The sequence below is a fragment of the Mustela putorius genome, unplaced genomic scaffold, assembly GCF_011764305.1.
Source record: "Mustela putorius furo isolate JIRA1106 unplaced genomic scaffold, ASM1176430v1.1 tig00003988_pilon_pilon_pilon, whole genome shotgun sequence".
Classification (NCBI taxonomy): Eukaryota; Metazoa; Chordata; class Mammalia; order Carnivora; family Mustelidae; genus Mustela; species Mustela putorius.
Window position 1 is genome coordinate 17,615,821 of NW_025422127.1, and position 12,930 is coordinate 17,628,750.

Consider the following 12,930-nt stretch of genomic DNA (forward strand, 5'->3'; position numbering starts at 1 on the left):
GAGGGAGAAGCAGGCCCCCTGCCAAGCAAGGAGCCCGATGCGGGACTCGATCCCAGGACACTGGGATCATGACCTGAGCCAAAGGCAGCTGCTCAACCAACTGAGCCACCCAGGCGTCCCAAGCCACTGACTTCTTCCTTTGGTTTTTTTTTTTTTTTTTTTAAAGGTTTTATTTATTTATTTGACAGAGATTGAGAGAGAGAGAGAGACAGAGATCACAAGCAGGCAGAGAGGCAGGCAGAGGCAGAGAGAGAAGCAGGCTCCCCGCCGAGCAAGGAGCCTGATGCGGGGCTCGATCCCAGGACCCTGATCATGACCTGAGCTGAAGGCAGCGGCTTAACCCACTGAGCCACCCAGGCGCCCCGTTCCTTTGGGTTTTAACTCTCACCAGTTTTCACGCTGCCTCTTTCTGACAACTCACAGCAGGGAGGGTGTTGCCACTCACACCAAGGACACATTTCTGTAAAATGCACACTTTCACTCACCCAGCCCAAATGGGCTTACCAGGAATGGAGGAAGCTGGAGTGGAGAATACTGGTTCCTCTGCCTCTGTACTTAGGTTGAGTCTAAGCTCCCAGCCCCTCATTCTTTCCACAGGCACAGAGGAAAATTCCTTAGAAATTCAAGTGCTCTGATTCTGTTTCTCAACCTCTCCAATCCAAAGGCATGGGGACCTTGGGCGCCCGGGTGGCTCAGTGGGTTTAAGCCTCTGCTTTCGGCTCGGGTCATGATCTCAGGGTCCTGGGATCAAGTCCCGCATCGGGCTCTCTGCTTAGCGGGGAGCCTGCTTCCCTTTCTCTCTCTCTGCCTGCCTCTCCATCTACTTGTGATTTCTCTCTGTCAAATAAATAAATAAAAATCTTTAAAAAAAAAAAAAAACAAAGGCATGGGGACCACTGATCTAACCCAATGATTTTCAACCCTGTCACACCAAAATCAACAAAAAGCTTTAAAACACACTGAGCCAACATCCATTAAAACAAAAACAAAACCAAAAAAACCTACTGGGGGACGCCTGGGTGGCTCAGTTGGTTAAGCTGCTGCCTTTGGCTCAGGTCATGATCCCAGGGTCCTGGGATCGAGTCCCACATCGGGCTCCTTGCTCGGCAGGGAGCCTGTTTCTCTTGCTGCTTCTGCCTGCCACTCTGCCTGCTTGTGTGTACTCTCTCTCTCTGACAAATAAATAAATAAAATCTTAAAAAAAAAAAAAAAAAACTACTGGAACTAATAAGTGAGTTCAGCAAGGCTGCAGGACAGAAGTATTGCAAGATCAATTGCACTTCTACAGATTAGCAATCAAGAATCCAACAATGAGGGACGCCTGGGTGGCTCAGTTGGTTGGACAACTGCCTTCGGCTCAGGTCATGATCTTGGAGTCCCGGGATCGAGTCCCGCATTGGGCTCCCAGCTCCACGGGGAGTCTGCTTCTCTCTCTGCCCTTCTCCTCACTCATGCTCTCTCCCCCTGTCTCTCTCTCAAATAAATAAATAAAATCTTTAAAAAAAAAAAAAAGAATCCAACAATGAAATTAAGAAAACAATTACCTTTATAACAGCATCAAGAAAAAGAGAACACAGGAATAGTTAACAAAAGTAGCATAAGATCTGTATGCTGAAAACTACAAATACTGTTGAAAGAAAGTAAAGAGCTAAATAAATGAAAATTCACACAATGCTTACAGATTGGGAGAATTATTAAGGTTAAGATGGCAATACCCACCTCCCCAATTCACCTATAGATTCCTCTGACTCCCAGCTGGATTTTTTTGCAGAAAGTTACAGATGGCTCCTATAATACATATGAAAATGTAAGGGGCACAGAACAGGCAATCTTGAAGAAGAACAATTTCAAATTGTTACTTCCCAATTTCAAAACTTCCTAAGCTAGAGTAATCAAGACAGTGTCGTATTGCAAAGGATAAACATAAGATTAGTGGAACAGCAATGTCAGTTTGGACCTGTGGTTAATTGACAGTTGACAAAGGGGGCAAGTCCAGGGTAAAAAGTTGTCTTTTCAACAAACGGTGCTAGGCCAACTGAGTATCCACAAGCCCCTACCCTCACGTCATATACAAAAACTAACTCAAAATAGATCATGGAAACAATGCATGAGTTAAACTATAAAATTCTTAGAATACAGGAATAAAACTTCATGACCTTGAGTCAGGCAATGATTTCTAAGACATGACACCAAAAAAAAAAAAAAAAAGTAAAACAAGAAAAAAACAGATAAACTGGACTTCTTGAAAATTAACTCTCAGGAACTGGTTGGCTCAGTCGGTAGAGCATGCAACTCTTGACCCTTGACCTCGGAGTTATATGTCCAAGCCCCATGTTAGGTGTAGAGACTACTTAAAAATAAAATCTTTAAAAAAAAAAAAGGAAAAGAAAATGAACTCTTGTGCTTAAAAAGATACCATCAAGAAAGACAGCCCATGGAGTAGGGGAAAATATTTGCAAATGATTAATCTGACAATAAAGAACTCTTAAAATAATGAAAAGACAATCTGATTAAAAATTAGGCAAAAGATTTGAATAGGATCCAGAGAAGATACACAAATGGCCAATGAGCTCATGAAAAAATGCTCAACATGATTAGCCATTACAAAAATACTAATCAAAACCACAATGAGGGGCGACTGGGTGGCTCAGTAGGTTAGAGCCTCTGTCTTTGGCTTGGGTCACCATCCCAGGTTCCTGGGATACGGCCCTGCATCAGACTCTCTGCTCGGCGGGGAGCCTGCTTCCTTCTCTCTCGTTGCCTGCCTCTCTGCCTACTTGTGGTCTCTGTCTGTCAAATAAATAAATAAAAATCTTAAAAAAAAAAAAAAAAACCCACAGTGAACCCACTAGAATGGCTAGACTAAAAGAGGGATAAAAGCAAGTGGTAACAAAAATGTGGAGAGAAACTGGAAGCCTCATGCATTGCTGGTGGGAATGTAAAATGAGGCAGCTTCTCTCAGAAAGTTTGGCAGCTCCTCAAACAATTAAAACACAGTTACCAAGCAATTCCACTCCTAGGCATATACCTAAGAGAAATGAAAACATAAGCCCACAGACAAACTTGTACATAAATGTTCATAGCAGCATTATCCATAATTGTTAGAAAGTAGAAATAACCCAAATGATCCATGACCCCATAAACAAAACATGGTACTTATAAGACAGTGGAATATTATCTGACTGTGAAAAGGAGTGAAGGTCTGATTCATGTTAAAACATGCATGGACTGTGAAAACATGCAAAGTGAAAGAGACGGGCACAAAAGGCCACATTTTGTATGATCCCATTTATGGGAACCTCTCAGAATGCACAGATCCATATAGCCAGAGAGTGAATTAGGTACCAAGAGCATCGGAGACAGTGGGATTTGGGTGGGATTAATAATGTGTAGGGAGCTTCTTTTGGGGCTCTTTAAATGTTCTAAAATTAGATTGTGGGGGCACCTGGGTGGCTCGGTGGTTAAGGCCTCTGCCTTCGGCTCAGGTCATGATCCCGGGGTCTGGAATCGAGCCCCACATCAGGCTCTCTGCTCGGCGGGGAGCCGGCTTCCCCCTCTATGCCTGCCTCTATGCCTACTTGTGATCTCTGTCTGACTTGTGATCTCGTCTGTGATATAAATACAATCTTTAAAAAATAAAATAAAATTAGATCGTGGGGATGGTTAAAACAACTCTGTGAATATAATAAAAACTACTTTAAATGGGTGACTATGGGGGTGCCTGAGTGGCTCAGTGGGTTAAAGCCTCTGCCTTCGGCTCAGGTCATGATCCCAGAGTCCTGGGATCGAGCTCCGCATCAGGCTTTCTGCTCAACAGGGAGCCTGCTTCCTCCTCTTTCCCCATCTGCCTCTCTGCCTACTTGTGATCTCTCTCTGTGTCAAATAAATAAGTAAAATCTTTAAAAATAAATAAATGAATGAATGAATGAATGAATGAATAAATGAATAGGTGACTATGATAGTATGTGAAATATCTCAATAAAGTGGTTAAAAGAAAAACAAAAAAGGCAGCCTGAGGAAGGATGTTCTAAAAAGGAAGCAGCCTCTTTCCCAGGTACCTGAGGCCATCCCCTCACACAGGTCCACTGCTCTACCCAGGTCTGCAAAAGTCCACCATCCTGCTAAAAGCCTCCATCCTACTGTCTCCTGTAGGAGCTTGCCTTCCTCTGCCTAGGCCCGGGCTTCTGAAAGATCTGTGCACACTCGGTGGGGCAAGACAGGCATCCCAGAAGCTATTCTAAAATGTTTAGCTCAGCCTTTGTCATATACCTGTCCCCTCTACACTCCTAACTGCCTTCTTATGAGAGCTTAGTCTTGGGGAAGAAAAGGGATGTTACCAAGGCCATGTCAGACCCCAAATCATGCAGCCCTTCACAGCCAGAGCTGGCAGGCGGGGCAGCTGAACAGAGCAGGAAGGGACTATGGGCCAGCAAGTATGTGCAGCGGGGACTCACAACAACCCTCCCACCTCCCAAGTTCTAGCAGGTTCTGTTTCCTCATCTAGGCAAAGGGATGATATCCTGTATTTGGAATGGTGCAGGGTGTGAAAATAGTCAATACAATCATTTTACACACAGATAAGCACTACCCCAATGAGATGTCATGACCAGCAATGGCCCTGGACTCAGCTTCCCAGGCAGCCAGGAAAGAGTCTGGGAGGTTGGATGTTACCAAGGGTCCTAGGAGATACCCAGGGAGAAACTGGGCTTTTGAGAAGCGATGGACACCTGGGGGCCAGCTGGTCTAACGGTGGGGAATTTGGGGGACAACAAAAGTATGATGGGCTAGAGAGGCATCCTCCTCAAGGCCTGCTGTCACCCAGACCCAGGGGCCTCCCAGCCCACCAACCCAATGGCCTCACAACCCTAACCCTACCCTCTCTCCAGGACACGGGGTGGGGGGGGGGACACCTGCTGGAAAGTTTGGAAGAGGTTCCAGTCAAGGGTCCTTTACCTCCTCTATGATAGCAGGGCCTGCATTGATTACATGGTCCCTGGGGGGTGCTGAGCCTCACCTTGGTCTTCTGCTCCCTCCCCACCCCCACTACCATACATACAGAGGAGGCTGGGCCCAGAAGGTTGTGAAGGGGCAGTCCCAAACACAGTGCCCACCCTCACCAGAAGTCAGCACCCACAGCTAACGATTCCCCAGAGGTGGCTTCCTCCTTTCTATCTCCAAGGAGCTGCCTGCTGGTGCAGAAGCCCCTCCCAGCTCTTCCCATCAGGATCGGACTTCCCAGATGGTGACCCATTATAAATAACACCCTCGCTAGTGCTGAGAGGGGCTGCTGGTGTTGTGACTCATTTACCCAGCTGGCCTTCTCCCAAACTAAGGCACACATATGCTTGTGAGTGACCTCAGGCCTGGTTTACCGCTCACAGGACCAGAGTTACTGAGCTCCGTGTCACTCTCCAGCACTTACTCCACCCAAGTGGGATCCCCACACCATGTTGCACAGGCCTTCCTGACTCAGGCCCTCTCCCCCACCCACCCCCCATCTATTACCTCTTCCTCTGCTCCCTTATTCCTGTCATATCTCCCAAGCCCTAATTGAACACTAGTCCCCCAGACTTCAGCTGGCTCTCCCTGGAAAGACAGATGAAAAGCCCAGAAAAGTTCCAAACTCCCTAAGTCTCTAGGACCCGGCAGCATTTAAGAGGCTCATGCATTCCCAGACCACAGAGGGATCCTCTCTAGTGACCTCTGTGCATGACCCGGGTCACAGCTGGCTTTCAACCTGCCATGTGACCTCACTTTCCCTTTTATAAAAAGGGCACTCCAAGCCTAGTGACATTCTTACCCTTCACTCTAGCTTGGTGGGGGAATGGGTGTGTGTTTGGGGGGGTGCTGTGCATGAGGGTGTGGAGATCCAAGCCCAAGCTCCTGGGACATGGCCCAGCCCTAGACCCAGGGCCATGACCACCCGAACATTTGTCTAAATATGAGCATATACGTGAGAAACACCCCATCACTGATGTTTCACAACTGCAGCATTTCCCAGAATTCCGGTGAGAATTGAGATAGTTACGCAAAGGAAACCAACTACAGACACACAGATGCCCACTGACAGAAAAACAGCATCACCATTGCTGGCCTCAGATAAAAGCTCAGACCCCCCCCCACCCACCACACTAGGCTACATTCACATTCCAAAGACTGGCCCACACCAGACCAGAACACAGTACTCACTTTCCTAAATCTGAAGAAAGGCACTTTGTTAAGCACAGGAGCATATAAGGCAACTGCTGACCCGCCCTGCTGGTCTTCACAGCCAGCCGCTTGGCGGGAGCTTATTAAGCACGGACTTGGGAGCCTGTTCAGACCAGGCAGAAGCTCAGGCTCGAAGCCTTGCCAGGATCTCCATGGTGATCCTGACACCCTGGACCCAGGAGGCATGCCTCTCTTCACATGGTGGCAGCCCCACATCCTTCCACAAGGGCAGTCTACCAGGCCCCACAGGGCAGTTTCAGTCCCACCACTCTGGGTGTCTGAACGCAACCACCCCCTTTTAAACCTGGTCTATGACTCAGAGGGGCTCAAAAACTCCACCACCTAGCACCTGTCTCCAACATCCAACACCAACAGATAGGATTACCAAGAGGAGAGGTTAGTTTAAAACAAACCACTTCCTCATTTTCTAAGTTGGTGGCTTCTAGGACTCTGGACACAAAAAGCCAACTACAATTTCCATTCCGTGGTTGCTTTATGGTTCATCCGGATCATGGAGTCAACCTTTCATCTGAAACTCTCCCATTTTGACCTCTGCAGGCAGGAAGAGAAGAGCGAGGGAAGGCGAGGAAAGGACTGGGCCACAGTGTTGGGAGGCTGGGGAACCTGTGGGTCTAAATCCCACCCGGCGGGTCCATGGCCCTGCTCCCTGAAGCTTCATCCTGTCCCACACACATCACTAGCTGCCTGCAGGGGAGGGAAGTCGACAGAAAGGCCACAGCCATTCTCTCTGCTCCTTGCCCCTTCACGTCTAACCAGTGTAGAGGGGCAGAGATAGATGGGCTGAATTTGGAAAATGGGCTAGTGAGTAACCTGAAAATCCAGGCAGTGCAATGTAACACTTGGAGCTGGGACTCTGGGGTCTGACTTCCTCGGCTGTGACCCTGGGCGAGTTACTTAATCACTTCATGCCTCAGTTTCCCCAACTGAAGAGTAAGGATGATACTCTTGCTTCTGATTACTGTGATGTCCAAATGAGCTAACTAATACACCTGAAGTTATTCATGTGTGTATCAGGCCCACAGTGAGCTCTATCTATATGTTATCACCATCCTCAATTAGCTGTCTTTTTCAGACCCCTCAGGGGCTTTGGGCAAGAACACGGATAACCTAGGGGTGACCAGCCAGGTGTGGCAGCCAAGGTACTGCTAATGGGATCATATGCATAGGAGTCCCAGTAGGGTGGGTAGCTAGCCTCAGGGGGCATCCAGAGCAGCACTGCCCTCCAAAACCCCAGACTGACAAATGGTCAGCAGAGGTACAAGCAAAGAAAGGACTTCCAATAGCCACAGCTCTAGAGTGAGTCTTCTCAGGAGCTGAGAATCCAGAGCCAGCATGCTGGGTACTACCCACCAAGGAACACACAGTCCTTGATCATGATGGCAACATCCTATCACAGTCCCTTACACTAGAGAAGAAGAGAACAGCCCAATTGTCATTCACTGACCTTCTGCAAGCCAACACTCCTGCCCTGGAAAGCTCCATCATCCAACGACTTGCTCCTCCATATAGCCTCAGCACTCCTGACAGGCCGTTCTCATTTGCAATGAGTAAAACCGGCAGTTCCTCCAATGAGTCTCCCCAGGTTGGCTAAGGCTGTGAGCTTCCCTGCACAAGGCCTCAGAGGAGGGCATGCAATGCCCCTTCCCACCTAGGCACCTCTACCCCAGCATTCCTGCACTGCCCTGAGTGCACTTTTCCACCTTATTCAACTGGCAAGATCCTATTTATTCTTCAGAGTCCCCTTCAGATGGCCCAACCTCTTCAGACAAAGCTAACAGCAACCCACCCCATGTTACCAAAGCTCTTTGCAACAAATATACCAAAGCCTGCATCCTGATGTAGGACAGTAGCCAGTTTATGTCTCCATTCCCATGAGACAGCACCTTGTCCCTCACGAACCACACCGCCCCCATGCCCAGCACAGCATGGGCACTGGGCACCTCAGTGCTCAAGGAAGCCCGTGAGAAGGCTGCCTTTAAACCCCACCTGTGAAGTCCTCCACCAGGCCTCCTGAGGGTGCCGACCCTGCACCTCTTCTCTCGCTGGGCGGGAGGGACAGAACACACACAATGCCCTGCAGCATACCCTACCCTCTAGGCCTTCCTAGAGCTCTGTCCACCTAAACATTTTTTTTTTTTTTACAATTTTTTAAATTTATTTATTTGACACACAAAGAGAGCACTAGCAGGGGGAGCAGCAGGCAGAGGGAGAGGGAGAAGCAGGCTCCCAGCTGAGCAAGGAGCCGGATGTGGGACTCGATCCCAGGACTCTGGGATCATGACTCGAGCCGAAGGAAGCAGCTTAACCAACTGAGCCACCCAGGCGTCCCCCACCTAAACTTTTAAAACCAGAAGTCCCCCTCCTACTTTCCTTCTAGCTCCAAAACCAGGAACAGTCACTGAAGACTTCTAGTGGCCTCTCAGGGTTCTCTCAGGTTCAAGGCCTCTCAGGTTCAAGGTCTGGGTCAAGATGGCACAGACCAGGGGTGCCTAAGTGGCTCAGTCCTTTGAGTGTCTGTTCAGGTCATGGGATTGAGCCCCACATCACTGAGCCCCACATTAGGCTCCCTGCTCTGTGGGGAGCCCGCTTCTCCTTCTCCCTCTGTCGCTCCCCCTGGTTGTGCTTGCACACATGCAGTCACGAGCTCTCTGTCAAATAAATAAATAAAATCTTAAAAAAAAAAAAAAAAAGATGGCACAGACTAAGGCCTAGGACAGCCTTCCCCAACTCAGAGCCTGCCACTTGCCCCAGATGGGTGGAGATGGAATGTGGACAAACCACATCCTTCAGCACCTTCCCCCAGCTCCCTTCTATAGAAAGAGACCAGCTGAGATGCCACCAAGTGAGACTTTGGCAGCCAGATAAGATTTGCAGGAAGGGCAGGCAGGCTTGGCAGTGGAATTAGGCAGTCGCCTGAGAAGTTGGGTGCACTCTGTGCTGGGTTTCCCATCCTGCTCCTCAATCCTTTCCAGACCAATCCAATCCCAAAAGGCGCCTTACCTGTGTTCCTCAAACTCATCCTCACTGTCACCACCACTGTCCCTCCTCGACCCCAGAAAAACCCCTGCCAGACCAGCCACTTGGTAGCTGAGGGCTTTAGGGCTCTCCCAGGGTCCCCTGGGGTTACAAAGTCATTCAACAAACAAACTTCTACCACCAGCCAGTACATGCATGTAATTTCTAACAGTTCTAAGACAGGCTCTTTGGCCACACTGAGGCAGGGGTAAAACAGAGAAAAGTGCCCGAGACCAGAGCCCAAGGTCTGCGTCTGGATTTAGGTTCCGGATCTGGTGCTGAACAAACAGATGTGGGACCTGAACCCGATCGTTCCCGTCGGGTTTCTCATCTCAGAGGTTGGACCTGGCAGCCGCAAATCGCACTGCAAACCGCCCACCCACCCGGGGGCGGGGGATGTCTTCAGTCCTCACCCACCAGCCCCTCCACCGCACCCCGGCCGAGGCCCCACAAGCCGCCGGCCAAACCCGAAGACTCGCTCAGAGAGGGGACGATAAAGCCTTCTCTAGCCTACCCAAGAGAATCCGGGAGCCCTGCGCCGGCCCGCTCCCGCTCCCCGGGGTCCCCAAGTGTCCTTCCTCCGAGGGGGGGAGCCCTTCCGGCGGTGTGTGGGCCGCGCGGACCGAAGGAGGGGTCCAGGCGGACGCGGGGGCAGGGTGAAAGGCTGCCTCGACGCCGGGAGCCGAGGGCCGGCAGGCTCCAAGCGTGGGGTCGCGGGCTGCCGGCCTTGGGGGCCCACGGGGCGCTCCGGGCCGGGTGGCACCTGGCAGCGGCGCCTCCCCGCCCGCCGTCCGGCCCCACAGGAATAGGCGGTCCGGGGCTGTGTTTGGGACGGTGGGGCCGGCAGCGAGCGCTGAGCCAGCCCTGCGCCGGGCAGACAGGGGCTCCTGAACTTGCAGCTCAGCGCAGACGGCCGCGCGGGCAGCTGGGGGCTACTCACCGACCCAGCGGCCGAGGCAGCAAGCCGAGAGACCGGCAGCGAGGGGCGCTGGGCGCCGGGAGCTGGCAGCCGGGAACCGAGAGCCGGGCTAGGCGGACTGGAGGCAAAGTCCCCGAGGCGCGCGAAGTACGCAGCCGCCGCGCTCGTACTTCCTTTATTTCCCGCCCGCCGGGGCCGGCCCCGCCCCCGGCCCGTCAGTCGCCGGCGCCTACCGGGAAACTCCCGGCTCAGCACAGCAGGCTGCTCCTGGGGATGGGCCCCACCCCCAAGAGCAGCCTAGCGGCCGCGACACCCCCACCCCCACCTGCCGGAGCAGCCGAGGATACAGCGGACTTCCACCCACAAACCGTGGTCCCTATCAAGGTGGCCATCTGGGGAGGTTGGTCGCCCATTCCGGCGACGCAGGGAATTGTTCAAAATGTTCCTTGCTTGGAAGGGCTTTCAGAATCCTCACGAGCTGTTCTTGAAACAGCCTGGGGTGGTGATTCCCAGGAATAATCTTCCGAAGCCATTCGCCAGTGCATGTGCCCAGAGAGCCCCGCAACTGCACAGCCAGAGGAGAAACACGTGACTCCAACAAAAGAGAAACAATCAGGAAAACAACTTTATGGAAATCAAGAGAAAACAAATAGGACCATGGAAGTTGCTACACCCGAACAGAGTAGTATAAATTGAATTTTATTTTTTAAGATTTAATTATTTGAGAGAGAGAGAGAGCATGTGAGAGAGAAAGAAAATCACGGGGAGGGGGAGGGGGAGAGGAAGAAGCAGGATCTCAGCTGAGCCGGGAGGGAGCCCCATATGGAGCTCAAACCCAGGACCCTGGGATAACGACCAGAACTGAAGCCAGGTGCTTAACCGATTGAGCCACCCACGTGTCCCTAGAAACAATTTTAAAGAAGGAAAAGATTAGAAGTAAATACAACCAAAAATCATCACAAGCTTACAGTAAAATAATAAAAATCACAATGGTTTTGGGTTTGTTTTTTTGTTTTTTTGACAGAGATCACAAGTAGGCAGAGAGAGAAAGAGAGGGAAGCAGGCTCCCTGCTGAGCAGGGAGTCCAATGCAGGACTCGATCCTAGGACCCTGAGATCATGACCTGAGCCAAAGGCAGCGGCTTAACCCACTGAGCCACCCAGGCACCCCGGGTTTGTTTTTGTTTTTGTTTTACTTTTCATTTTTTTGTATTTTCCAATTTTTCTAGAAGGAAGGCGGCATTAATTTTACAATGACTAAAAACGATTTAATGAAAATCACATCATGGAATGGTTTGTTAAATTTAAGCAACAGTATCTGTATTTCAAGTTTATTTCTTTATCAGAGCTGCATCTCCAAGTGATTAGAGTATATACAGCAAATATTTTGCAAAGGGGTTGTCTGGGAGGTTTCTGGCAGCCAAAGCAAGATAGGTTAATTTCACAATTCTTCAAAGGAAGGATGAAACATACCAATTCCTACTTCAAGAATGTCCAACCTTAACTTGCACCTACCTGTAAATGAAATTTCTGGGTTTTGTGTGCAGCTTAACCAGACTGTGAGGAGGTGTCAAAGTAGACAATTGAGAAATTTTGAGCAAGAACGGGTTCACTCCAATAAATATATTTCCTCCCACGATGACCTCTTTGAAGAGGGCACAGGATGCCTGAGATCAGAGTACAAAAGACATGAGGTGGTAGATACAGTGCCTTCTGGGGTCAGAAGGGGCAAAGGCTGTGTGCTGCACCCAGGACAGACACTCTTCATTAAGGCAGCAGAGGCAGGGCAACCCAAGCTATAAGTCACATCTGGCACCAATACATTTCTAGGACTGTAAATGTGTTTCTGGTACTGTATATGGACCAACCAGGCTAGCTAATGCTCCCCAAGGAACAGTTCCCAGGCTCAAATGTCTTCTTGTACTCAAACAACTCCTAAAGTTGTTTAACTTCTAACAGATGCAAATAACTAGTAATCCTTCCCATCTCAACACTACTCAACTCTCTTGATTGCTCAGCACTTCTAAAATAATGGATGACATTATTTTTGAATAATGGATGACACATTTCTCTGTTTCCCTCAACAGACTCTAAACATGATTTCATTTTTTCCATGCCCCCAGTCACCTTCCCAAGCATATGCTGTGAGACCCCCACTCTGGCTCTGGGCAGCACTCCTGTGTTCCCTCTCCAGAAGATGCTCTCCAGAAGATGTCTCCTCACTGATCCATTCATCCCCAAATATGGTGGCCATAGCAGTGCTGCTATGAACATTCTTCTTCAAATCTTTTTGTGTACATATGTTTTCACTTCTCTTGAGTATAATACTTAGGGGCGGCACTGCTGGGTCACAGGGTGAGGACTCTTCAACTTTACTACCAACAGCCAGTTTTTTGAAGTGGATGTACCATGTTGCACTTCCACCAGCAGCCTGTGAACATCCCTGCAGTTCCACGAACCCCTGTGGCTCACCCCTGCACCACAAGCCCCCTGGTCTGTGCCACCCTCTCCCCCTATTATTGCAATAGCCTCCTAATAGGGGCTCCCTATATTCATCCTCCTCTTATAAAAGGTCAGATGGTGTCCCTCTGCTCTTTAAAGTCCTTGATGGTTTCCCAAAGCCTTTTCAATAGCCTACAAAGTCCTATATGACCTGCACCCTCTTTAAGCTAAAATCCTACCACTGTCCCCTTATTATTCTGCCTCAGCTCCAATGGCCTCTGTGTTTTCCCTGGACCTGGCTTCCTTTCCTCCACAATGCCTATC

The 12,930-nt window shown here is 49.8% G+C and overlaps 1 protein-coding gene across 2 annotated transcripts in view; it reads right to left on the reverse strand.

Moving 5' to 3' along the window:
- BID (BH3 interacting domain death agonist) overlaps positions 1 to 10,439 on the reverse strand; it is a 48,617-nt gene extending 38,178 nt beyond the window's left edge. The window contains exons 1-2 of one of the 2 annotated variants that reach the window (XM_045071891.1): positions 10,187 to 10,334; positions 1,720 to 1,788 (exon numbers count right to left, since the gene is read on the reverse strand). The gene's annotated coding sequence lies outside the window, so the exon portion shown is untranslated. Of the gene's footprint in view, positions 1 to 1,719; positions 1,789 to 10,186 lie in introns of both variants that reach the window. The other variant, XM_004773769.3, reaches the window with a different exon arrangement.
- Positions 10,440 to 12,930: the final 2,491 nt, after the last annotated feature.